The sequence below is a fragment of the Poecilia formosa genome, unplaced genomic scaffold, assembly GCF_000485575.1.
Source record: "Poecilia formosa unplaced genomic scaffold, Poecilia_formosa-5.1.2 Scaffold46, whole genome shotgun sequence".
NCBI classification, from domain to species: domain Eukaryota; kingdom Metazoa; phylum Chordata; class Actinopteri; order Cyprinodontiformes; family Poeciliidae; genus Poecilia; species Poecilia formosa.
The window spans coordinates 2377551-2401676 of record NW_006799985.1 but is presented as its reverse complement, the minus strand read 5'-3'; the positions used below and the strand labels follow the sequence as shown (position 1 = coordinate 2401676).

General features: G+C 39.0%; 1 long non-coding RNA gene across 1 annotated transcript in view; it reads left to right on the top strand.

Annotated features, from left to right (window-relative positions):
* The window catches only part of LOC103138098 (uncharacterized), a 51814-nt gene that overhangs the window by 25519 nt on the left and 2169 nt on the right, over positions 1-24126 (top strand). The window lies entirely within an intron of this gene.

The following is a 24126-nucleotide window of genomic DNA, read 5'->3' as shown; positions in this document are numbered from 1 at the left end:
GATCACAATGCCCCAACTGGAGGTCAAGAAGGATGGACACCCACCAGAGCCTGGTACAGCCCTTTCAACCTGGGGCCGCCCAGTGGAAGTCCCTAAGAGAACCTTTCAGATGCACTGTCAGGAATTCAGAAAAATAAACAGAATAGCAAATCATAAAACCTCTATGCTTTGAGATTCTTGGATGAAAATAAGTGGATAGGTTTATGTCCACATACACATCTACAGTCCTTTAAGATCATTTTAAGTGACATGTAAAAGGACATGAGGATACAAATCATATCCCATATATGTGTTTTGCTACAATATTTTGTACTTTTTCTACACTAACTGTAAAATCCTTTGATGGGTGCCAAACTTGCATGCAATTTAAGAATGCCTTTGAAGGAAAAAAATCTAGTAATTATAAATAGAGCAATTTAAAGCTAAATTATTATGCTTCTGTGTGCCTGCCCATACCTTTGGGGTCTATAAAGGAGGATAAAAAATTAAGCACTGCCAGCTTTGCAAAACACTTATGAATTGCAAATTCAGTGTGTGTTTTAGTTATGTTTAATTAGCAAAAGCAGCCTAGGGACACTTTCATTTTTATCATTCGTGGTGGCAGGCACATACTCAGACCTTGGCTAGGATTATTTAAGTCATAGACATTGTTGTACTCAGTAACTTCAATCATCTCACCTTACAGGTTCACTCTGGAGCAAGCATTCAAGCACTCTTTTGTGTTCAGTTCAAAAAGTTATCTGCCAAAAGTCAGCAGCGTTCTTTTAAAATTGAATGTGAGAAGTGATATCCCATAATTAACTGGCTTGGACATTTTTTTTCTTCTTCTTCTTTTTGTGGTGGGGGCATCATCACAAATATCAAAAGGCCTTTATTAGATAAACATGTTCACAATTGGGGTATTGTCAACTTTACTGCTGGTGACATTTATCTGTAACAAAGAAGTTACTTGAGCCGCACTCCCTGGACTTGCTTTCCATTCAGACTAGTGCTCAGTTGTCTGCAGACAAGTTGCCCCTGGGCTGCCAGCCCACCCATGACGGGGGGGTTCCATGAAGGAACTTATTTGTAATTGCAACTGAGGAAAGGCTTCCTAAAAGCATTTTTTCACTTTAATGAAGTTACTGGCACCGCTAGGTTGGTGAGAAGCCAAAAGGTTTTAGTGTTCTTTAGTAGAGAGCTAATATGATTTGTCTTGGCAACCAACAAAAAAAATGCGTAATTGGCACAGAGAATAGCCATGAGGTGGAATCCCAATGCCAAATTTGTCATCTATGTTTTTTACTTTAAGCTGGGTTTGTAAGAAAAAATGTAATTAAGGCCATTGTTGCCATTCTCTGTGGGAGAGCATTTACTTAAGCTAAGCCTTGTAATTATGAATGATATCCTCTTTGGCCTGCTTTACTTTCTGTCCCAGTAGCAAAAATTGGATTTGTTCCACACACCCCTGCAAGACATAAGATAATCTTTGACCTGAATTGCCATCACCTGCATTCGCTGTGCAGAACTGCGCTTATCCTTTCATTTAGCCTATTCACTTAAAAGCGTGCTGTTCCATAAAAGGACTGTGCTAACATGATGATCACAACAATTTGCCGCCCTGCCTACTGAGAGGCTGAGCGATTCCATCAGCATCAAGTTACCTGGCTGCCCCCACTGCTCACTGTACCTGTTGAGAAAGGCATTAGTTCATTGACACAGTATGGCAAAAGAGGGTGGGATCAGTAGCAAAGCTTTAGTCAGGGGTGTGAAGCTCTTACAGGGCGGAGAGCACTCTCTCTCTCTCTATGGGTGTCTTACCTGACCTGGCAAGTTGGGCTAAACAGACAAGGCTTTCATTCCTTCTGACCCATTGGCTTCATCGACTAATAAAGCTGCCATTTGATCCCCTTGAATTTCTAAATTGCTTTCCATTTGATTCCTTTTATACTCTGCTTGTTTTTCCGCTTGCTTCTGTATGGGAGCAAGTTTCCACTTTTAGGCATTTGGTATTTTGTGATTTATGACCAAGTTGTCAACAATCACCTAAGTTCACTTATTTTCCCAGGTTTGTCCTTGGGAAGAAGAGATTGCCAAACTAATATTCTTATTTGCCTTGTTATGAATGTTGCTATCAATAGCCTTCATTTGTTTGACAGCATGGAATGTGAGAGAGAATAGATTATTGTACATGACAGAATTTACTAATGATACTAATGATAATAGAGATCTTGATTTGTAATTTCCATTACATTTGCACACACTATCAACACTATCATATGTAGAACCCTTCATAGTAGCTTTGCTCAATATTGCAGTGACTATTTTAAAAATGTGTAATAGTTTAGAAAATAGCTTACACAAAAGTGCTGGCACATAACGTTGTGCGTACTTTAACATCGTATTGAGTTTAGAAATTAAAGAGATTGATGGTCAAGGAAATTATCTGATAAATTTTAAAACGTGCTTTTGTGCAGTCATCTGGAGTGCATCTATGAAATGAGTCTCATATTAAGGCTTGAAAAAAGGAGATTAAATAGAATAATTCATGACTAAACAAGGGGCATTTGGTTTTAAGCAAATTACTTTTTGTTTGATTTTCCATTGAAAATTGACAGATAAAAATTCAGTGTCTTGTAAGACTTTAACTTGCAGCTCAGTTTGTAATGCAAGGCACTGGTTAAAATATTTCCTTTCCCTTTTGGCTTTATGACCAATTTAGTCAGATTGTGAAGCTGAACATAGCTTGTGCTAGGCTAATGTTATTCTAAAAAGCCCAATTCATACTGACAAGTCAGCTTTCGTTCCACAGCAAACCCTGTGTGACATAAGTGTCATCATATTTAGCCCTCTTGGCTCTGACTCTGCTGTGTTCCCACTGTGGATTATCTATCTATCTATCTATCTATCTATCTATCTATCTATCTATCTATCTATCTATCTATCTATCTATCTATCTATCTATCTANGATCTTGATTTGTAATTTCCATTACATTTGCACACACTATCAACACTATCATATGTAGAACCCTTCATAGTAGCTTTGCTCAATATTGCAGTGACAGTGAATTCTATCTATCTATCTATCTATCTATCTATCTATCTATCTATCTATCTATCTATCTATCTATCTATCTATCTATCTATCTATCTATCTATCTATCTATCTGTCTTTTCTTCTTCTCCTATAAAATGTGGCACATTATCGCCCCCAGGAGGCTCTGACGAGAACTGTTTAGCTGGGTGGAATGTTTACTGGTGGACCTTAAAGTACTTTGAATATCAATACCTTCTTGTTTTCTAGGTTCAAGCAGATTATGAAGAAGGAAAAACGTGTCAAGTCCTCAAGTAAATAAATTTGTTTCCTATTGTGAGTTAAAGTTGTTACCATAACCCACCTACAGAAACTTAATTATTAAGCATTTTGTTTTCTTTTTTCTTTTTTTTACCATGTAGTTGAGGTTTTGTGAGGTAATCTGTTAAAATGCCGGTGCTCCCTCTTGACTCCTCTCAAACCCACCAAATTGGGTCACAATTTTTAACCAATGCTAACCAATGTTAAGCAAATCAAAAGCAATTGGAATAAAATGTTACTGATATTTTTGTGCCATATCCTCCCAACTACATATTATTCTAATATAGTAATAAAGATACCATGTACATCTAAAAAAAACATATTCTATAAATATGGTTTGTGTTGGGGCAAAGAATGGATTTCATTCAAATGTTAGACTTAAATGGATGAGACAGTAGTTTATTTTATGGTTCTGTTTTATTTTAAAATTAATTTTGTCTGTGTTTTAAAAAGTGAAAGCTGGTAATCATATGCATATTACTTTTTTTGTCACACTTAGAGTGCCATATGTATCATGTGCCTTTGTCAAAATCAAATGCCATTCACCAGTGTCATTTTTTTAAGCATACTTTATTGTCAAGAACTGTAACAATTTAGATTTTGTTTTTCACAGTACTGCAATGTGCTTTGTTAGTCATTCCTATTGTTTTTCAAGATTACCATAACTCAAGCAGGGTTATGGTACCAGGATTATTGTAGGGAAGCACACACTATAATTTTTTTATTTTATAATAAATTCTGACAACATTTTAAGTATATCTAGCGCATGGAATAATAAAACGTAAAACCCGTTTTTTTTTTTTTTAAACAAAAGTGGTTCCCTTATTGTGGAGTTCCCGTATGATCTGTCTTTTCTTTCTTTTTTTTTTTCTTTTTTTTTATTGTCTGCTGCTTCACTACGCCGTCCAAATGTCAGGGAAGCATTAACTCTGGCTGTGCTCACTCAGATCACAGAGAAAGTATTTCCTGACATGTGTTGATGCCCTGGCCTGAACCGGTGCCTGGCTCTGTGAGTGTGCCCATGGCACTCAGCAGAACAGGAGGGGAATGAAAGAGCTCTTATGCTGGTGCCAGTCACATATGCCCTGCACCACCTCCCACCCATTTCACCGCCTGCTCTGTCTGCATTCCCCTCTGACACTGTCCGGGCTGGGCCCAGTGCAGACCTGCAGGTGGCCCCATTAGCAGGGAAAGTATGTCAGTGGAGCTGAGCAGGAAGTGTGAATGGAGCCGGCTGTTGCTAAATTGTGGCTCTTCTATATCACAATTTAAAGGAAGAAAAGCTGTCTGAATGTGTTCATTTATAGCCGTAGAACTAGACATTTGGTTCATGGTGTAAACAAATCAAAGTTTTGTCCTAATCAAAATGTGTTTCTTTAAGTCAAAATGTGGCATTTGTATTTGTAGGTCCAGCAAGTATTAACAACTCTGATTTCCAAAAAAATCCTGATATAAAAAATGAGAGTTTGTGGGAAATTCTGAGGTCATGGTGATGAGTAAAGGTAAAGGGGGCCCACAGGAAAGAAACTCCCACGTGTGCACCGCACACTACAGAATCCAGGTTCCAACCTGGCCCAGTCCTGCTCCAGCCTCACATTTATCTGTTCCACAAGCTGAGATCAAAGCCGTAGCGTTGGCAAATACGCCCGGGCTCCGGCACTGCTTTTGCTCCAGCAGCTGCTCAGCAGGAACAGCCCCAGAATGCCATGCTGAAGTTGGTGTAAAGAGCTGAAAGATTCATGGGCTGGATGTGTCATTAACTCACTGCACGATTGATGTACCGCTTGACTAATAATGTCATGACTCAAAAGCAGACAAGAAAAATGCAAAAATGTTCAAACATATCATTTCTTGTTTGTTTTATTATTTTTTTTCCTGTGCCAGAGGAAAGAACTCAGCCTGTCTCTCTTTTGAGCTTAATCCAAAGAACTTGTTTGGTTCTTGTGAAGTCGAAGAGAGAGAGAGGAAAATATTGATGTGAGATTTTTTTTTTTATATATCTGGGTGGCTATTTGGATGGCTTTGCATCACCCAGAGCCTTACATCTTTTACTTATTCATCCAATCATTTCCTAGCATACAAAACAGCTGGCAAACCTCAAAGAGAAACCTCCCTTCTGTTTCCAGTTCAGAGTACAATTGAAATGTTTATTTCAGTCATTCAGTTAAAAAAAAAAGGCTTCTACTCTTAGATTGATGTATTTTAAGCAGCTATTTCTGTTTATTTTGATAATTATTTCTTACACTTCGAAAGAACCTAAAACTGAAAATTACTATGGTAGGAATAGAAGAACAGTGTTATTTTATGTTACGTAATGTTCAAAGCCACAATCCATAGTTTTTAAAATGAACAAAAAAAAGTTGCTCTCTGTATTTAACCAAAAATATTTAACTTTTCAACAAAATCACTAAAACTAATAATGTTTTTAACATTATTCTACATCACTAGTGCTAATTAATAATGTAGAACCTAGGCAAATTAGTAATTATTATTAAAATATGAAAAGAAAAATATTGAGTTTTGCTTTGGATAGTGTCTTAATTTCTCCCAACAACACCTCAGCATGCATGAAAAATTTACAGCTCGGATTTGATCAGACATTTTTGTGCTTCGTTTCCCATCTGAGATCATCCGTTCACCATTCAGTCAAAATCGCTGCATGACACGTCTTGTTGTTGGCTTGTACAGTCTGTCCAGTTGATCTAATTTATTTCCCTTTTCAATAAAGGGCCTCCCGAGGCAAGGTGGTGCACAGAGACAGACATGCGAGCCCTTGACCGTCTGTGAGTGTCTACTCATTAATTAGGCCAGGGAATTCCACCGGCCCTCATTCTGAGGGGGAGCAAAAGGTACCAGATGGACTCTGGGAGGGGTGTTGAGATGAAAAAAAAAAACAAAAAAATGGACAGAAAAACAGAAAGACGTAGGAAAACACCAGGAAGAGACATTCACAACAATTTGCAAAAGAAAAAAAAGTTTCTCCAAAGATAAACCGTTAAGATCTTAAATTCCAATTTTTGAAACCAAATTAGCAAGTAAATATCAGAAGCTATTCACAGCCTGAAACAGAATTTGTGTTCTTCTATAGAAAAAGGTCCATAATCTGCTATTAAGCCAAGTAGGCCGCACTTGACCCATTAATACCCTGTTTGCCATTTTTCCACAGTAAATCCTCCACCCTCTTTGAGTAAATGCCAAGTCAAAGAAGCTTAAGAAGAGAGAGAGCAATAAATATGTCATTCATGAATACAGCAAATGCTGTTTTTTCATGTTTGCCTTGATTTTTATTTTCTGTTATTGTTATTTTACTTCCTAATCTATTTGGAGTGTGAGTCTGCAGGGGAATGCATATTTCAGTGAGGCTCTTATGGCGCATATGGAGATATTTTCTGTTTTGATAACGCTAAATTGATCACTAGAAAATGTGAGATTGAAAACAGAACAGTCTCCATTTTGCCACAAAATGAGAATCAAAACAATGAATTCAAAACATAAGGATTATTTTCTGACGCAATAAATCTTAAGTCTAAAAACCATGAAGATTGTTTTTTTTTTTTCCTATAACTGATTTTCCAATTATGTTTTACATTTACAACAAAAGAGTAGTACAAAAAACACGTGAGATCCACTTTGACGACTTTGATGATATAGATCGAATATAGAAAAACACATTCATTTTTATTTTGGTTAAAAAAAAAACTGATAAAGGAGGATAGCCCTGAAATTTGGCCAACAGATTAATGGGATGAACTCCCAGATTGAGATGAAATCAAAAGAGAAGCTGGGGAAAAAGAATACGAGTGAAAAGAAGAAATGGAAAAGATTGATGAACAGAAACTGAGCACAGATAACATATGGAGGAGAGATGTAAAAGATGAATGGAAGAGAGCAACTGAGGAAGAAAGAGTCTCTTGATTGTTGGTTTCAGGCAGTTTGACTGCCCGGTGACAGCATGCTCCTGCTGCAGCCATACGGCCTGTCTCCTTAGCTAACAGCCCAGCTGCATGGGGAATGTCCCCAGACCTGACATTTTGACACGGGCGCCACGTTGACAAATAGCTGGAGTTTTCACCTCCTGCTACACTGTCTGCTTTACTTGCTGTATGAAGTGTGGGGGCGAGGCTAACAGATTTGCTGTCAGAAAATGGGTGGTGGTGGGGGGTGGGTGGGTTGCTGATCGAGGTCTCTTTGGGTGGCAGGCTCCTACAGAGAGGGAGGACTGGTCATTGACAGAATGCTTATCCTAGTTTTTGAAGCCCATTGCACACTAGAGTTATCTCATTCCCCAGTCCCCCCCAGTATTTAGCTCTAAGGGGGTGGTCATATTTTCCTTATCATGTCAGTGGTCCACACAGTAGCCGTATATAATACGGATAATATGCGCTGTCATGTTGCCCCATGACAAAGCAAGGGCAGCCTATTTTTATTCCATCTTTCATACAAAACATGGTTCAGTGCTTTATAAAAAGAAGAAAAAAGACATAAAGGTAATCAAAACACTGTCAAGAACAATAAATGAATAAAAGGTAAATTAACAAGAACTCTGCAAAGAACAAGACATATCTTAACAGCATAAAAAAACATAACATTAGAAGAAAAATACTGTCAAATCTACATGTCCCGTGTTCTGATTTAACACTTTATTATTGTAATAGATTTAAGGTGTTAACAGGCCAACAGTGTTGGCTCTGATTGGCTGTTTCTGATCGAGAATGTCTTTCTGTGAATGGCAGTAGGACCACAGGGAAGAGGAATATAAGCTTGATTTATTTCACAGATTATCTGTCTCATGTTATAGTGTCACTACATGGTGACAGTTTTAACAAATATGTTATATATATATATATATATATATATATATATATATATATATATATGAAGCTACATACTGCAGCTTTGAGGTGGAAGAAATTTTATCTTATCCACTTACTGATTCAGTAAAAAAATAAATCTTACTCAGTAAGGGATTGTTTTCATATAGTAACATTGAAATGTAGAGTTGTATGCCATCTGTATGTTAAGAGATGCTGTGGTACTCCAAAACTAAAAAAGTGGCCCAAGAACAAAACCTTGAGAGACCCCACATTAGATTTTTGTTGCCTTAAAATAGCCAGATGACATAATGTAGAGTTACCTGCCTCCCTTATTTGACACTTGAATTTTCACATTAGCATTTTTGCAGGACTTTTTATCATCACATTATCCCATCAAAGAATTGGCAACCTATGTATGGGTGCCTAACATAGCAAAGATAGATTTAGACTCCAGACACAGGTCAAGAATATAACTCAAGAAAATAACTCCTCTCTTACTTAAGTTACCCTCAAAAAAGATCCACTATGTTTGCGCTCTAATGGTAACATTATAAGTCTATAGAAATGACTTTCAAGCAGCACATGTTCCCATCAACCCAACCGTTACTTTTCCTTTTTACTTTCAGCAGGAGCTCCTGCTGACAAAAGTTTTACAACGACTATGTTGAATTTATGCCTCCTGAGTCCCTGAGGCTCCTAAATGTTCATGTATCTGCATTGAGCTCTGACTACAGAATAACTTTCACAGTGTTGAATATAAAAGTACATGTGCGCAAGCTTCTGCCTGAATGTGTCTTTGAGTTAGTGTCGGGGCCAGTTGGCCCGGTGACTGTTGCCATACCTTGGTACCGGTGGGGCTGTAAGTGCTTGTGGTTGGCTGTTATTATGGGTCTGTATTGATTAATCCCTTCGCCTGTATAACCTCCAGCTCACTTTGAGGCGTCCCCAGTGTGCTTGTGTTCTCAGCCGAGCACACGCTGTGATTAATGCCCATCTCTCGAGTCTAGCCACCACTGAGCACCGTGTCAGGCCAGATTTGTCAGCTCACAACTATAGATTAGTCTACGCCTCTTCTTCAACTTTGGAGCCACCAGTGCCCTGTTGTGTAAATCTGTCCCCTCTTTCTCCTCTCACTTGGGTCTAATCCCAAGGGTTGGGAGATGGTAGATGCATTAAACAATTCACTTAATAGATAAGCTACAATCTGCCTGAATTTCTTTGCTCACGCCTCCCCTCCATTCCCGTGCGTCCTTCCTCCCTCTCATCTCTCGTATCTCCCGCTGCTGAAATAGAATTGGATCAAAGCAGGAAAGAAGGGGGTTGGAGAAGAGGGAGGGGTCCTCATTGGGTTTTGTTGAAATATTTATAGGTCAGGGTTGACTGGTTAAATTGAATATCTATGCTGATCTCACTTTCCTGTTTAACTTGTGCCTAGGCAAATATGTTTCCTTGGTGATAACCTTTTATGTACTAGTCTGACTTCATTGAAATGCATAAAGATAAAAATGTGTCACACTTCACAGTCAAGCCAGGCAGCCTCAGATGCTCGATTATTCAAATGATAATTGACCCCCACCTGTAGCTTGCTTATATTCAGTAGTCAATCACTCCATCCCCTGTTAAGATATGGGGAAAATAGGTTCTGTCATTTACATTACAAACCAGAACCGAATGTCAAGTACCCCAGGCGAGCCACTTGTGTGGAGAAGAATGGGGAAAAATATATGGCCAATTATGATTTCCAATCTTTTTAATAATTTAACCGCTGTTGATATGTGAATTACTGGCAGCACAGCTCTCAGCTCTGCACCCTGTTTATTTCCAGCCGTATTTTCTCAAACAAATGACTAGATGTTAATCTTCATATATAATTTTCGTTTGTCTGAAATAATAGCTTCTAGTGGCTTGCTGTCACAGGTTGATAAATTGACAAGCAGTGTCATAGCACACAAGTCAACAATGCCGAAAAGTGTTTTTTTGTTTTTGTTTTTGTTTTTTTCTTTTTAGTCAAGGCAGGGACGTTTTTCTTTTTTTATCTCAGGGCACTCATATTAATGAATGAATGCATATTCATGTATGGACAAACACACATACACACGTGCATGGGAGCATATTTCACCATCTGATACTGCTGCTGTGCAGTCTTTGATCCTCATTGTGCAGAACATCACACCTGCATTGGGTAATTCCTTCAAACTGAAAATCCCGTGTTGGCTTCCCCTCAGCATCACCCTCTGTGTCTTTCTGATATTTGTGAGCACGAGCAACGTGTCCTAATGTTGTCAGTTTCATCTTAGAAAACACACAGTATGGGCGCTATTTGCATAAATTTTCAGAGTGAAAGCGTGCAAGAGTGCTCGGCACATGTGCCTGTTTGTTTAAAGTCAGCCAAAGCTCTATAATTAGCAGTGTTTAATTATGGAAATGGCTTCTGAGAAGAATTTCAAACGCGCCCCTTCCCTGGATCATTAGTCACAGGGGCAAAAAAATGAAATGCTTTCAGCAATGAAGGGTTCATATTTCAAGCTTATAGCTTCTAAAAGGGTGTACTCAGAAAATCAATTTTATGAAAGTCCGTTCAGCACTAAAGGGAGTTTCATGCAACTAAGCAATTTTGAAATAATGTCGGTGGGGACCTGATTCATGGATGCTAACAGGACTTTGCTCTCCTTGCCTGGGACATTATCCTCTAAGCTAGGGTCAGAGTTCAACCTCTGGTTTAAATCACCCTCTGTTTAGCATAACTCGATTCTTAAAGGGCTGCTGGCAACTCCACGCTGAATAGATAAGTATTTGTCGGTGGGCAAAGAGCATGCAGTGCGGCAGATCAAAGCGCCTGAGTGCTGCCTGAGGACTATCAGGGCCAAAGTTCAGGTAAACTGTAGCGTGAAACCTAACCTTGACCCCAAGAAGTGCTAGTTACTTTAAACCACAACAATGATGTCTTAATTTGAGCCACAACCTCACACACTGACAGTAAACACACAATTTGCACATACCTCCCAGCGCACAGGCGCCCTTCCAAGCTATAAATCCAGTCCCTGTTGCTTCTTTGATTACCACACCCCCACTTCTCTCCCCCACATCAAGCTGGGTGTCATTCCCTGGTTGGAAGGATATGGACGACACATGTGCAGGGGATGTTTGGAGATAAATGAGAATGTCAGGTCTCCCGGTCTTTGGTTTGGGAAACCACATCGCCATCGTGTAGCACCCACATGCTCTGTGGGAGGCCCTGCGCTAATAACTTTTTGTGGGGATTAGTGTCTTTTGGTGTGCGTCCTGGGTTCTGTAGGGGAGGCAGCAACGGTGGCGCTGGGGACACTTTGGTGTGCCGTTTAAGCTGGGAGGTCACATATAAAAGCTGCTACAGCTGCATTGGGATGGCTGGCCCACGCTCCTCACAGGGGATTCCCATTAGGCAGATTGATTGTTTCCTCTCCTCTCCTCCTTTGATTCATGCCTTCCATCTGAGTTTTAATGAGCCATCGGCCGTATGGCACCACTCAGGGCATCTGTGCATCGCCCCGCACTGTACTGTACACGGCTAATGGGAAGCACAGCCTGCACTGTAAATGAACACATGCAGTTTTGGTCACAGTGACACCTGGAGCATGTGCTGTCTACAAGCTAGCTTTTCCTTTTGTTTGAGAGGAGTTGTCCTCTTTTGTTACACCTTAAATGGCTTATAATATCAACGCAAAACCATGTTGTTTATTTCACCACAGTGCCCATTAAAAATCATTTATACCACTTGAATATTGTTATGTTACAACTTCAATTTTAAGTAGACCAATGCAAAGTGGTGCATCAAAAAAACAAAATGGAAGAAAAACGCAGCATAGCCTTCAAAATGCTTTACAAATAAAAATCTGACAAGTGCGGAGTGCATTTTTTCAGCCTCTTAAAACCTGAAACCCCTAAATAAAAATGCTTACCATTAACTTCAAATGACAAGACGTTTAGTTGTGCACTTAACAAATATGGCTTTTATGGAACAATATACATATATATATGATAGATAGATAGATAGATAGATAGATAGATAGATAGATAGATAGATAGATAGATAGATAGATAGATAGATAGATAGATAGATAGATAGATAGATGACTGAGCCTAAACTGTTTTGCAAAAAAGAACAGGTAACTATTACACTTAGAGATGTTGTTCCAGCAAAAGGTGTTTATTCACAATAGTAGATAGTTCTATTCAAGTGTGGCATGAAGTAAAGTAAAGTGAATCACATTGCATAGCACTGTATACTTGCTTTGTCATATCTTGTTGATATACAAAGAGTGCTAATATTTGTGGTATAATAGGTACATTCATTTAACCTTTCATGCACTTTTGAGTATGAATGTTCTCTATTCTATACTAGAGTCTCTGTGTTCCATAGCAGGATGTGAAATCAAGTAATCTCTCAAATGAAACTTAGCAGGCATCTGATATTGATTCAAGCCTACATTTGAGAACATTCCATTCTGGATAATTTTCTACCTTGGGAATTTAAGAGTGTAAAGGCTCCGCAGCAAATCATTAAGCATGTTCGGAGACGCAGTAAAATCATTTTTATTAAGCTGCAGCCCCCCATTTCCATAGTGCAGCTGAAGGTTACAGACTCCCTTTCTTGGTGTGTGGCAGTTTTGCACATCAAAATGCGTTGAAAATTTGCAGATCTCTGTCTGCCTCCTTCTAAAGAAAACACCATTTGCAAAGAGGAAGCATAAAATACTATTTGGCATCTATCCGCGCTGCCGGAGTCATGTCAAGAGATTTTACTTCACCGATTTAGACAGGCATATTTGTTCTGAAAATATGATATTAAATAACATTCCCACCATCAATTTGTGAGGGAAAGATAAATGATAAACTAGTCAGTGACTGAAGCAGGCTAGAGGGTAGAGCTCCTTCAATGAACTGTAGATGAACTGAGTGAGTTAAGGCAGAGTCATAAACACATGCTTCTCTGTGTCATTGATTGGGGGAGAATAAATGACTGTTTGCTAAACATATTAGATCAGAGAAGATGAGGCTCTCACACTGATCAGGGTGATCTGCAGGGTGGCCCTGGGTCTTGTCTTTTTGAGTTTGTTTAACTATGCATGTGCACGTGAGCGCCGGCATACACTGTGGATCGTGTGTGTGTGTGTGTGTGTTTGTGTCTGGCTGCATTATCTGGCAGAGTGCAGTGTTTGGCGTCTTCTTGAGCACGGGTTGCTTTTAACGGAACGGTAAGCCAGCCTTTTCAAACGCCAGTCGTCTTTCAGCTTTTGTTGACACACACAAACATAGAGAACACACACCTCGGCTAATTTGTGCTCACACACCTTGGGCTGCTCCTGCACTGTATGTGGAGAAAACTGTCTCTAGAGGTCACTGCAGTTCCATGGGGAACAGACGCAGCTGGGCTCACAACTACATCCTGTTTGACAGAGTCACTCTGAGCGCAGCTGTAAAGGGGAAGAAGAAAAGTAGAAGAAAACAAAAACCTGGAGAATATCACAAACTTTCAGAGTTCTAAACAGCCACATGCAGACCACTGCGTTAAGACAAACCCTGCTTCCAACTGGCAGTAAACATTCAAAAAAAATGTTAATCCAAAAGAAGCTGTTTTAAAATTGAATAGTGAGTATTTCATACACACTGCTGTTCAACAAACATACATATCCTACCACAGCTGTTTTATAATTGGTGTAAACTACTCAAGTATGCACACAGTGAATTAAGTTAATGCATTTTGATATCCAGATCTTAAGCTGTCTCCTGGGTAGTGATGTTAAATTGATGAAATAAGATGCCAAACTTTTCCCTGCCACAGGCAGCTCATAAGAATAAGTGGGGAAAAAATAATAAAACAGGATCCTAATTTTTTTTTTTTCTTTTGCTCTGGATTTGCTTCTAAAGTCATCATTTTGATGTGTAGAAGTCAGAATGGGAGGAAAACATGTTGGCAGGCAGCTCTCCCTTCACTAATTCTATTACGCTGGGTTATTTTTAAAGGTTCCTTTCCTAAACATTTACTGTCAGTAGAACACTAAAAACTGCTGTTCCATATGCTTTGTTTGCACTGTGGTTGTGGTCAAAGTCAGGCTGAACTCGGCTGCTTCCAGCTTCGTAGTCCACCATGCCAAGTTCAAAATTAGTAACAAATTTAATATGTGCTCTGCCGGCGTCCGCTGTTTTTATGCTGAGTGCAAAATGCTCTTATAGTTTGTTGCAGGGTCTCTCTCTCTCTGTGGAAGACCACAGCCAGGCCCAATATGGAAACTCCAGTTGGAGGAGACACAAAAAATAGTAAAAGCAAAATCCAGAGCAGATGCTGACAACTTCTGCAGCTTTCAGGCAAAGAAAAGCTGAAGCACTAAAGCAAGACCACCAAGACAAACTCAGCTTTCACAGCGACTCCCTTCTGCTGACAAATGCGATCGTGCATGGCCGCAACCTCAAACTATTAGCATGACCTAAACGACAAAACCATGCTCCTGTTAATGGTATAATCACAGAGGGAAATGATTTATGGCTTTCATTTTTAGGTAACACTTTCCCCATAACTTCCAATATGGGGGAAACTATCTGTTTTCACCATGTGCAGCCCCTCATACCACCTTATAGGCTGTTAAAGCACAGCGAGGAACAGATTGCTGTTGTAAATTTTGGTTTCAAACTAGAAACCATGAAATCTGCTGCAGGATTTCAGAAGGTGACAACAGTTGGAAAGTTAACTCATAAAAAAGCGATTGGGATTTTGACTGGCTTGGATTTGACGGTAGAAACTTTTAAGTAATTTCCAATAATGTACTTTTATCAGTGTATCTCTACTTGGCTTCCTTTGCCATCCATCACGTCCTTGAGATACAGGAGGCTTGCAGTGCATTTCAAAAATGGATGAGACTTGTCTGCTGCCAGCTATTTCATGTTCTGTAGAAGTTGTTAAGGACATTTGGGTTCACATTGGGACATTAGGCCTTCTTGTAATCATTTCAGGAATTTTAGTTTGTTTAACTGAAGAAAATAACTGTAATATTTTAAGGGGCTGATTATTAGCTAAATTATTCTTGGTGTGCTCAGTTTTTTTCCTGTGGCCATAAAAGCGGAGGAGCTGGTAATTCACTTTAATGTAGTTTGCCCTCTGACCAGTAGAGGGAGGTCACTGATTTATTTCTGCTGCATTTTGACTGGAATATGCAATTGCCTCCTTGGGCTACTTGATTAAGAGTGATTCCACAGAAATGTGTCAGTTAATATTTTTAGTCAACCACATCATACAGGCACAGTAGCCTCTTTGAAGGCTTATTCATTACAGAGGAGATAAGCATGTTGCAACAGCCAGCCTTCTCTGGAGCAGGTCAGGAGTCCCCTATTAAAAGTGACTCTACGTCAGGTCATAAATATTTTGTCAGGCCTACCTTTGAGAGCCAGGCGAGCCGGGGCTTCTCTTCACTGCTCGGTTTTGCCACATGAAAGTGCAAATGGAAACACTTTAGGGCTGGGAGCTGCATCAGTCATGGCTGGAATAAGATGGCCAATAAAAGGGGCGTAATTATTACGCTCCATCATTTGACACAGCTCGAGGGTTTTGGGCTGTTTGCCTGCTTGCTGTAAGATTGAGAAAGAGAAATCCCACCCATGAATAATGGGACCTGCACTTTTTACAACCCCACAGTGTTTAAGAGAGAGAACTTTGAAGATGTGTGGTCTCTGTGTCACCGTCTCTCTCTCTCACTTCCTCCCTGTCCCCTCATTCATTGCCTCAGCCGTCTACCTTGCTGCACTGCTGATGTGTAACAACCAAAGACTTTTTTTTTTTAGCCTTTTCTTCCAATTCCACCACAATTTATGGCTTCTGCATTCTTGTAGATTGATAAGAGCTACTTTGGCTTGTTGGTGACAAACAAAGCCAATTTCTGCATTTCATTTGGTTCAAGTGGCAAACTCCGAACTTTAATTTGGGTTCATAAACTATAGGCTTGCTTTCACTGTCGTAAATCTTTTGCTTTTTGATTTTCATGATTTTAAAGTGGCTCGCTGTAAATTATTTGAACTCGGTACGCATAGGTTTTGAGGTGAGCACCATCACAGTAATGATACATTCTGTAATCACGAGGATGCTATTCCGTGAAATGCCTCTGCATTCCTTGGTGTGTCTGTTTGATATACGAGAGCCATGAGTAACAGTAAACTGAGCTGATGTAGGCATCATGCAGGTGTGTAGACTGTGTTAGCAGGAAACCATTTGACTTGCACAACCAGTGTATTATCTGTCACCGAAGCTCCATACAGAGAAGCAAGATCCAACTATAATCCAGTGGAGACATTTTTCGGTTGACGCCATATGGTTACACAGCCATGCTGTTAGTCTGCTTGATGGTTTTGCAAGTAATATGGAGGGGAAATACTTTGGTATTCGGGTGAAAGAGGCTGTTCGTTATACTGTAGGAGCTGCTAGTCAGTGTGCTGCCTGTCTGTAAGGGAAAATAACTAAGAGTGGGGCTGAAAATACAAGATAGATGAGCTGCTGGTTTGACGTGTTGGTCTACTTGGGTTAGAGCCTCAGTGTTACTGGCACAGGCTGAATTTGGGATGTTTGACATATAAATTGAAGAAAATTGATAATTCTGCCACCAACAGAGTTTCTGTGTGCTGTCCAAATGACTGGCTTTGCAGCTTGTCACCTGCACAGCTCCATATAAAATGAATGGTTCACGACATGGTGTTGAATGTAATTTGTGTCCATGTCATACGACATGACAAAAGAGTGAGTTTGTGAGTTTCAGGCAAGTTTAAGGATTTTCTTTAACACCTAAACAACTAAACCAAGTTATTGAAATGTTGATTTTCTAAATAATCACCTGAATGTCAATACAATCTCATTTTTCTCAATGTCAGTGATGAGAACATGTTTTACATGTTGTGAAAATTCACCTGCTCCAACTTAAAGGCATGACAAATTTGGTTTTAATTATATATGGTGGGAAGATTTAGTAGAAGGTCTTCTTTGAGTTTATTGCGTTTTGGGCTGTGGAAGAAAAGGTGGTGTTGGGGTTTGCAGAGTAGATGTGTTGTGTTCGTGTCGTAGCCCAGATGTACTTTGTGTACGGCAAGAAATTTGAAGATGGTGACACATTTCACCTGTTGTTCATTGTTACTTAGGCCACAAATCTGTAGAAACATTGATCCATGTGATTTTTGTAGTTTGAAACTGCCATGCCAGCTATGTGTCCAATTGTGGGGGTTCCTTTCCAATTTTTTTTTTTCTAGTTTTATTTTGAACAGAATAACCACAGTAAAACATTAAAATAATCAAAGCAGATGGGTAAAGATAAACCAAACAACACAGAGATAATTGTATATATATACATAGATATTAATGAAGACTTAAGAGAAAACTAATATTATTTTTACATTTCCTGTGACGAGATGCAGTGGGTAAAAAGATAATTTTCTGCCAACTGTCAGATCAAATTATCTGGGCTTTATCACTATAAAATTATTTAAATTGTACTTGTCGGGTACAAAACTACACACCACCAATTCCACCATGTCATTATTTATTAAACAATGAATATAAGAATTTATGAGAAATTAATGACAGACCCAAACTCTAGATACATGAAGAGAATGTGTTAAACTTTACACTCAGTGTGTGGTCATCCTATGGCACAACTTACCCTATTTAAGAACCAACCAGAGCATCAGGAGCAAGCACCAAAAGCCAACAGATGCCCAATGTGAAGGCGAAGAAAAACAGAAGGAAAGCCCGAGATTAAAAAATGAGATTCTGGGGATTAGTAAAGGGCATTAAAATGGCACAGAAGATTATTCTGATGTTGGTGACGCTAACTTAAGGTCAGTAAGCAAAAAACATCATCGTAACAAACAGAAATAACTGAAGCAAAATACTCTCAGTGTTTTTGTTTTCTGATTGTATATTCTTTACACGTTTGCTTCCAAATAAATGAAAGGGCATGATTGCACATCATGTTTTCAGTTTGAATCGTTGAATAATAACAGATGTCATCTGGTTAAGGCATGTGCATGTGTATATTTATCAGTGTAGTGACAATGGAGAAAACAACAAAAGGGCATTTAAGAGCTTTGACAATGTATTAATACCCCTTTAACTTTTCACAATGATGGACCAACACAAAACAGTGTACAACTGTCAGTTTGATGGACAATTACACTTTTCTTACAAATTGCTTTACAAGAAATAGTGTTGCATAGATTTGCATTCAGCATTCTCCTACTCTAAGTGGTACCACTTAACAAAATCAATACTATTAAATCTATCTTCTGAAAATGAAATAGTATGGCAAAACTGTAAGACTGTAAGCCACCCAAGATATTACCACAGCATCAATCAACAAAACCAACCAGGAAAACCGTGATAACTCTGAAGGAACTGCAGCGTTCCACAGCGCAGTAGGGAAGCCTGTCAGGAATTAGACTTGCAGTCCACAAATCAGAAGTTAGGAAACAGTGGCATTAGGAAACACATTACTAAAAGAAAGCCCAAATAAGTCTCACTGGCAGTTTCTCAAAAGTCACATCAAACACATGGAAGAAGATGCTCTGGCAAAATGAGACCAGATTTCAATCTTTTGGGCTTTCATGTTATGTGTGGCAGAAAGGTAACCCCACACATTCCTATGAATACACTATTTCTTTGGTAAAGGTTGGTGACTGATGGCAGCATACACCCATAGCTACAATAAAATGGTCTACATCAAAGCATGTTCGTGTGTTAGAATAGCCTAGTCAAATCCAGTTCTAGCTCTGTTCATAAATGCTTTCCATCCAATCTGACCAAAGAAGGAAGGGTAAAAATGTGACTTTCTAGAACCGTTAATCTGATTGAGACCTGCAGTGGTAACTGCATGGAGTATTGCTTGAATTCTAGGCCACATATTTTTGTTAGTAAGAATAATTTGAGAACTATTGATCTGTTTTCTTCCACTTTCTCCTTATCTTGCACAATTTTGTGCTAAACTACCTTGAAAATCTCAACAAAACTACATAGAAATGTGTGGCTGAAATAAGCCAGTATGTGAAAAAAGTTTTGAATAGCAACTTTAAGCTTCTTACTGTGATAACACTTGAACAAGTCAAAGTGATCAAATGGAGTTTGATATAAGCTGAAATGGAAACCTTTAGATCTCACTATGATTTTAGTGAAAAGTCTTTATTCCCACTCTTGGCAGATGAGAGCAGTCACCAGGCACAAGCTAAAGGGAATAAGGTCCACAGAAGAAGCTGTGCCCTGGGAAAACGGCAGCTCTAATGTTACTCTGTGCCATGCTCCATACCCGGTGCACTGGAATCACGTTGAGGACACGTATGCACTGAAGAAGGGAGCAGGAGTGGCTCTTGCTTCTCAAGCATGTCACTGATGATGGAACTGAGACCTGGATTTTTGGACACAGAGCAGAGGTCAAACCCAGGTTAGAGATAGAAGCAGGGGTCGCAGTGTAACATCTACCCAGAGCGCACAAAGCCAGCTTTTCATCCCCTCTCTGTCCATTTCACCAAGTCTGTAATTGTCTTTGACAAAACTCATTAGCAGAGACCTTGTAGCAACATCGACAATCAGAAATTCCATGGAGAGAGACATGCACAGAAACAATGTCCCACACAAATTTCATTGCGCCTTTTGACAAAATGTAATGAACTGTGTATATTGTCCCCCTCATGTGAACTCTGAGCAATTGGTACAAAGACTTTGTTTTATGAGCCTTAGCTGCCCAGCGTGGGACACATCAAATGGCACCTCCATGCTGGCTCTTTTGTCAGACCAGAGGGCAAATTATTGTTTGTAATGCTGTTGTTGTTATTATGGCTCCTATTTATACAAAGAGGCCATTGATATAGTGTCATAATAATTCATATTCTTTTACATTGCAGGGACATACTCATTAAGTGGGGGCATAAATGAAAAGTGCTCATGAGGATGGATGTTCCTGATGCCGCCTTGTCAGAAGTTAACCTCCCTCTGACCTTTAGCTTAATATTCTACAACTGACTCAATGTGATATTGGTGTAAGGTCATTCCTGGGCATGCTTCAAAGAGGAAAAGCGCAAATATGTTTCTGTGCTCTTTTCTGTATTATTGGACCTTCATATTACTGTACATGTTTTTGCATATTTAAGATTTGTTTTTAAAGTAAAGTTTATTCACTTTCCATCTGTTTGCATTTTGATTTAAAAAAAACCCATAAAACTGAAAATGTGTATTCACTTATGCAGCTCAAAGAAATACCAAGTGTAAATGTTCAAATGTATGTATTGAATTATTTTAGACCCCATACTTAATTCATACTTAATTACAGATATCCTTACATATGTTTTGTAAAGATGCTTTGTTTATCATGTTAAAACCACACTCTTTTGGGGAGGGGGATGTTGTGTTATTGACCATCTCAAAGTATCACTTATTGTGAAGTCGTAGGACAAGACTACAGTAATACTGGTTATTAATGATAAATCAAAGACTTGCTGCCTTTGCTGATGATGGTTTCCAGCATTTAATGTGTCGCATCTCCGTTTGAAGTTTGCCAGGGTGGGAGTAGATGTAAATCTCAGTCTCAGTCATAGATGACCATAATCAGAGTTAATCAAGTCATCTTCTCTCTATTCATGTCATGTGTTCACAACACTGACTTAGCAGACCACCTGTCATTTGTAGCAGTTAGCTGGTCTGAAGACCTAAAAAGAGCAAGGGGTGCAAAGCTGCAACTTGGCCCAAAAAAGACTAATGATGTGTGTCAATATAAGAAGGGCAGTGGGGTGCCTGAAGAGGCCAACAGATGATGTGTGTGTGTGGGGGGAGGCTTATGTTCACAGGTGCAAAGGGATATACTTAACTTAGTATAAATTTATGGGATATTTTGATGGAAAAGTTCTATGTTGGTTTAGAAACGCCCTCTGATTTCATACAAGGGATGGTCGCAGATTAAAGTTGTCAAACCAATTTAAGGATTCATGTTTACCACAGCTTGTTTTCCTTCATTCCTTTTTGCATATTTGTGCCTCATTCACAGATTATCTAAAATCTGTTTTGGATTATGCAAACACGCTTTCACAAGCACCCCTTTAAGCCCCCCTCTCCAAGATAAAAAAAAAAATGTAATTTACCAAGAGGAAGGAGTGTATTAGGGAGATTTCGCTGTGCATATACTCTACCTTAACAACTTATTTCCCTGTAATGCTGTAGTTTGTCACAGATTTCATGTCTCATCTCAGATTAAAAGATGTCAGAAAAATAGAAAATCTTCTGCTTAGCCCCTCCCCCATTATAGCAAAAATGGCAAAATGCCTATTCACTCATTGTCATCAGACTTGATTTTGAATACACAATCTTCTTTATGCTTTATTTATAGACATTTTCCTCTCTCTTTCTCTCTTTTTTTCTCTTTATGTCTCTCTCTATGTGTTTTTACTGTTTTTACTTTTTCAACATTTTCCTATGTTAAGATCTTATTACGCACAATTATCCCATTATGACAATAATGAGCTATTGACAGGGAAGAAGTTTTAGATTTTTGAAAATGCATTAAAAATAGAAAAAGTAAAGTAACAAAATGTTTAAAAGTGAAACACTATGTTTGGCATGCGTCTATATAAAGCATGGTATGTATGTGACAAGGCACCAGTCAGAGCCGACTGATATGCCATAATGGTTCAGTGTTTTCACATCTGGTCTATACTGTCTATAAAAGGATGCATATTGGACATGCTAATTGCTTCGGGGACATCAGCGCCATCAACTAGCCCCTGCTGTACCCAAGGTACATCACCATGGTGGTAATCCCATTGTACATGCACCATTACCTTCAGCATAAGGCAGCTTTTCTTTACTGCCTGCTGTTTAATCAAAATTGGTGTTAAATATTTGATACATGCCATCGCAACATACTAATGGATGCATCACGGAGGATTATTATAGAGGGGGACAAAGAACACTCTGGCTCTCCATTAGCAGCATGTCATTACCACTCTGGCAGTAAAAGTTATGATCCGTCCAGATGCAGGACATTTCATATCATTTCTGCCTCCAGATACGCTTGTTCCCCTTTGCTCATCTTCAGATCGCTTTGCTTGATCTGTTTGATGTCTTGAACATACTTCACTGTTAGGGTTTGTTGCGACAAGGTCCCAGCTGTTTGAGTCCTTTTATCTCTCGCAGGTGGCTTTATGTACACAGGTACGTCTTAATACTCTCGCAGGTGGCTTTATGTACACAGGTACGTCTTAATAAATCAGAATATGATTAATTATTCTGTCTGCGTCTTAATTCCATATAAACATTGAAAGTCATATTATGTGGGTTCCTTGCAAGACGTTTATTTTTTGAGACTGATATGCAGCTTATTAAAACACTTGGACCAAAATAAGAATATGACATAATAGAAATAAGTAAAGGATTTCTATCACAGATATGTCAGCATACTGAGAACTGATGTAAAGTTCATGCATTCACTACTTAGTTGTGGCCCTTTTTCATGTTATACTGCGTGTGTTTCATGAAGGCCATCAGCCTGCGGCTCTCCTGAAGTGTTGTGTAAGCCCAGGTTGTTTTATTAACATTTAGCTTGTCTTGTTAGGTTTGATGTCCCTCTCTTGACAATATACTCTATATGGGGTTTAGGGCAAGCAGGTTTTCTACTGTGCCACCACGGTCATTAAACCAAGTATCAGTGCTTTTATCAGTGTGGGTAAGTGCTAAGTCCTGCTGTATTTTTAAAAGAACATCTCCATTAAGCTTGTCAGCTGAGGCAAGAATGAAGTGCTCCCACATTTCCTGATAGAAGGGTGCACTGACTCTGGACTTGATGAAGTACAGTAGACCAACACCAGCATGAAGCACTTCCTCCATATCCATCATTTGTAATGGAAACTCCCCACTGAACCTCAAGGAACTTTGATTCGGATCCTCTTGACTCTTCTTCCAGACTCTGGGATATTTTTTCTAATTATATGTGAAATTTACTTGCATGTAAAGGGGGGAAAAAGACTAGATCAACAACACTTCAGTCTCCTTTTTCCTTAGGCCAAGTGAGATGATTCTGATGTCGTCTCTGTGTCGGGAGCAGCTTAACTGTGCAGTAGTTGTGTGTGTGGAAGCCCTGATTCCAGCAGCACTCCACACTGTGTAAATCTCGCCAAAAACTCCTGAATGGACTTTGCTTCACAATCCTTTCCAGGTTGTGGTTAACCCTGTTTCTTATTCGTCTTTTTCTTATGACACTTTTTCCCTTCAATATTTTTGGATTCAGCACTGTGTAAAAAGTGCATTTGTTTTATAATGACTTTTTGTGGCTTACCCTCTTTATGGAGGGGATCAATAAGTTTCTGCTGGACAAGAGGCAACACTTAACCATCTCCTCTATGACTGTTTTGGTCATTATAAAAATCATTTTTTTCTATTGAGTTATATAATATTCCATTTTGTTGAAAAACTGAATTTGGAGTTTTAATAAGTAAATGCCACAATTATCAAAAGTAACAGGAAAACACATACAGTACAAGCATGTGCTGAATCATTTTAAACTAAATAAATTTTAAACTAAATAAATAAATCCTTTTATGTTGTTTTAATTTCACATCAAATTTTTAGCTGTCAAGTGGTAAATGCATTTGTCCCCTGACGTTTGAATCTCTTGTTTGTGTTTTCAAAGATGTGGAATTAACAATTTTATTATTTGCCTTTTATCTCTCGAGGGTTTTTCACCGGACAGAAAAACGTAATCTGAGTAGGCCTAAGTTATTATTCCTGTCCGTCCTCTTCCTCACTGTGTAGCTTTTCACGGATTAATCTACGAGCCAAGGACGCGCAGAATGACCACAGCTTCACGGAATTGAGTCCGAATCTCCCTAATACGAAAAAAAAAAAAACTTTTTATTACAAGCATAATCCCTCTCAGACGATCTGAAATGAGGTTTGTGGAGGCTCTCGAGTATTTGCAGGTAATGTTTCT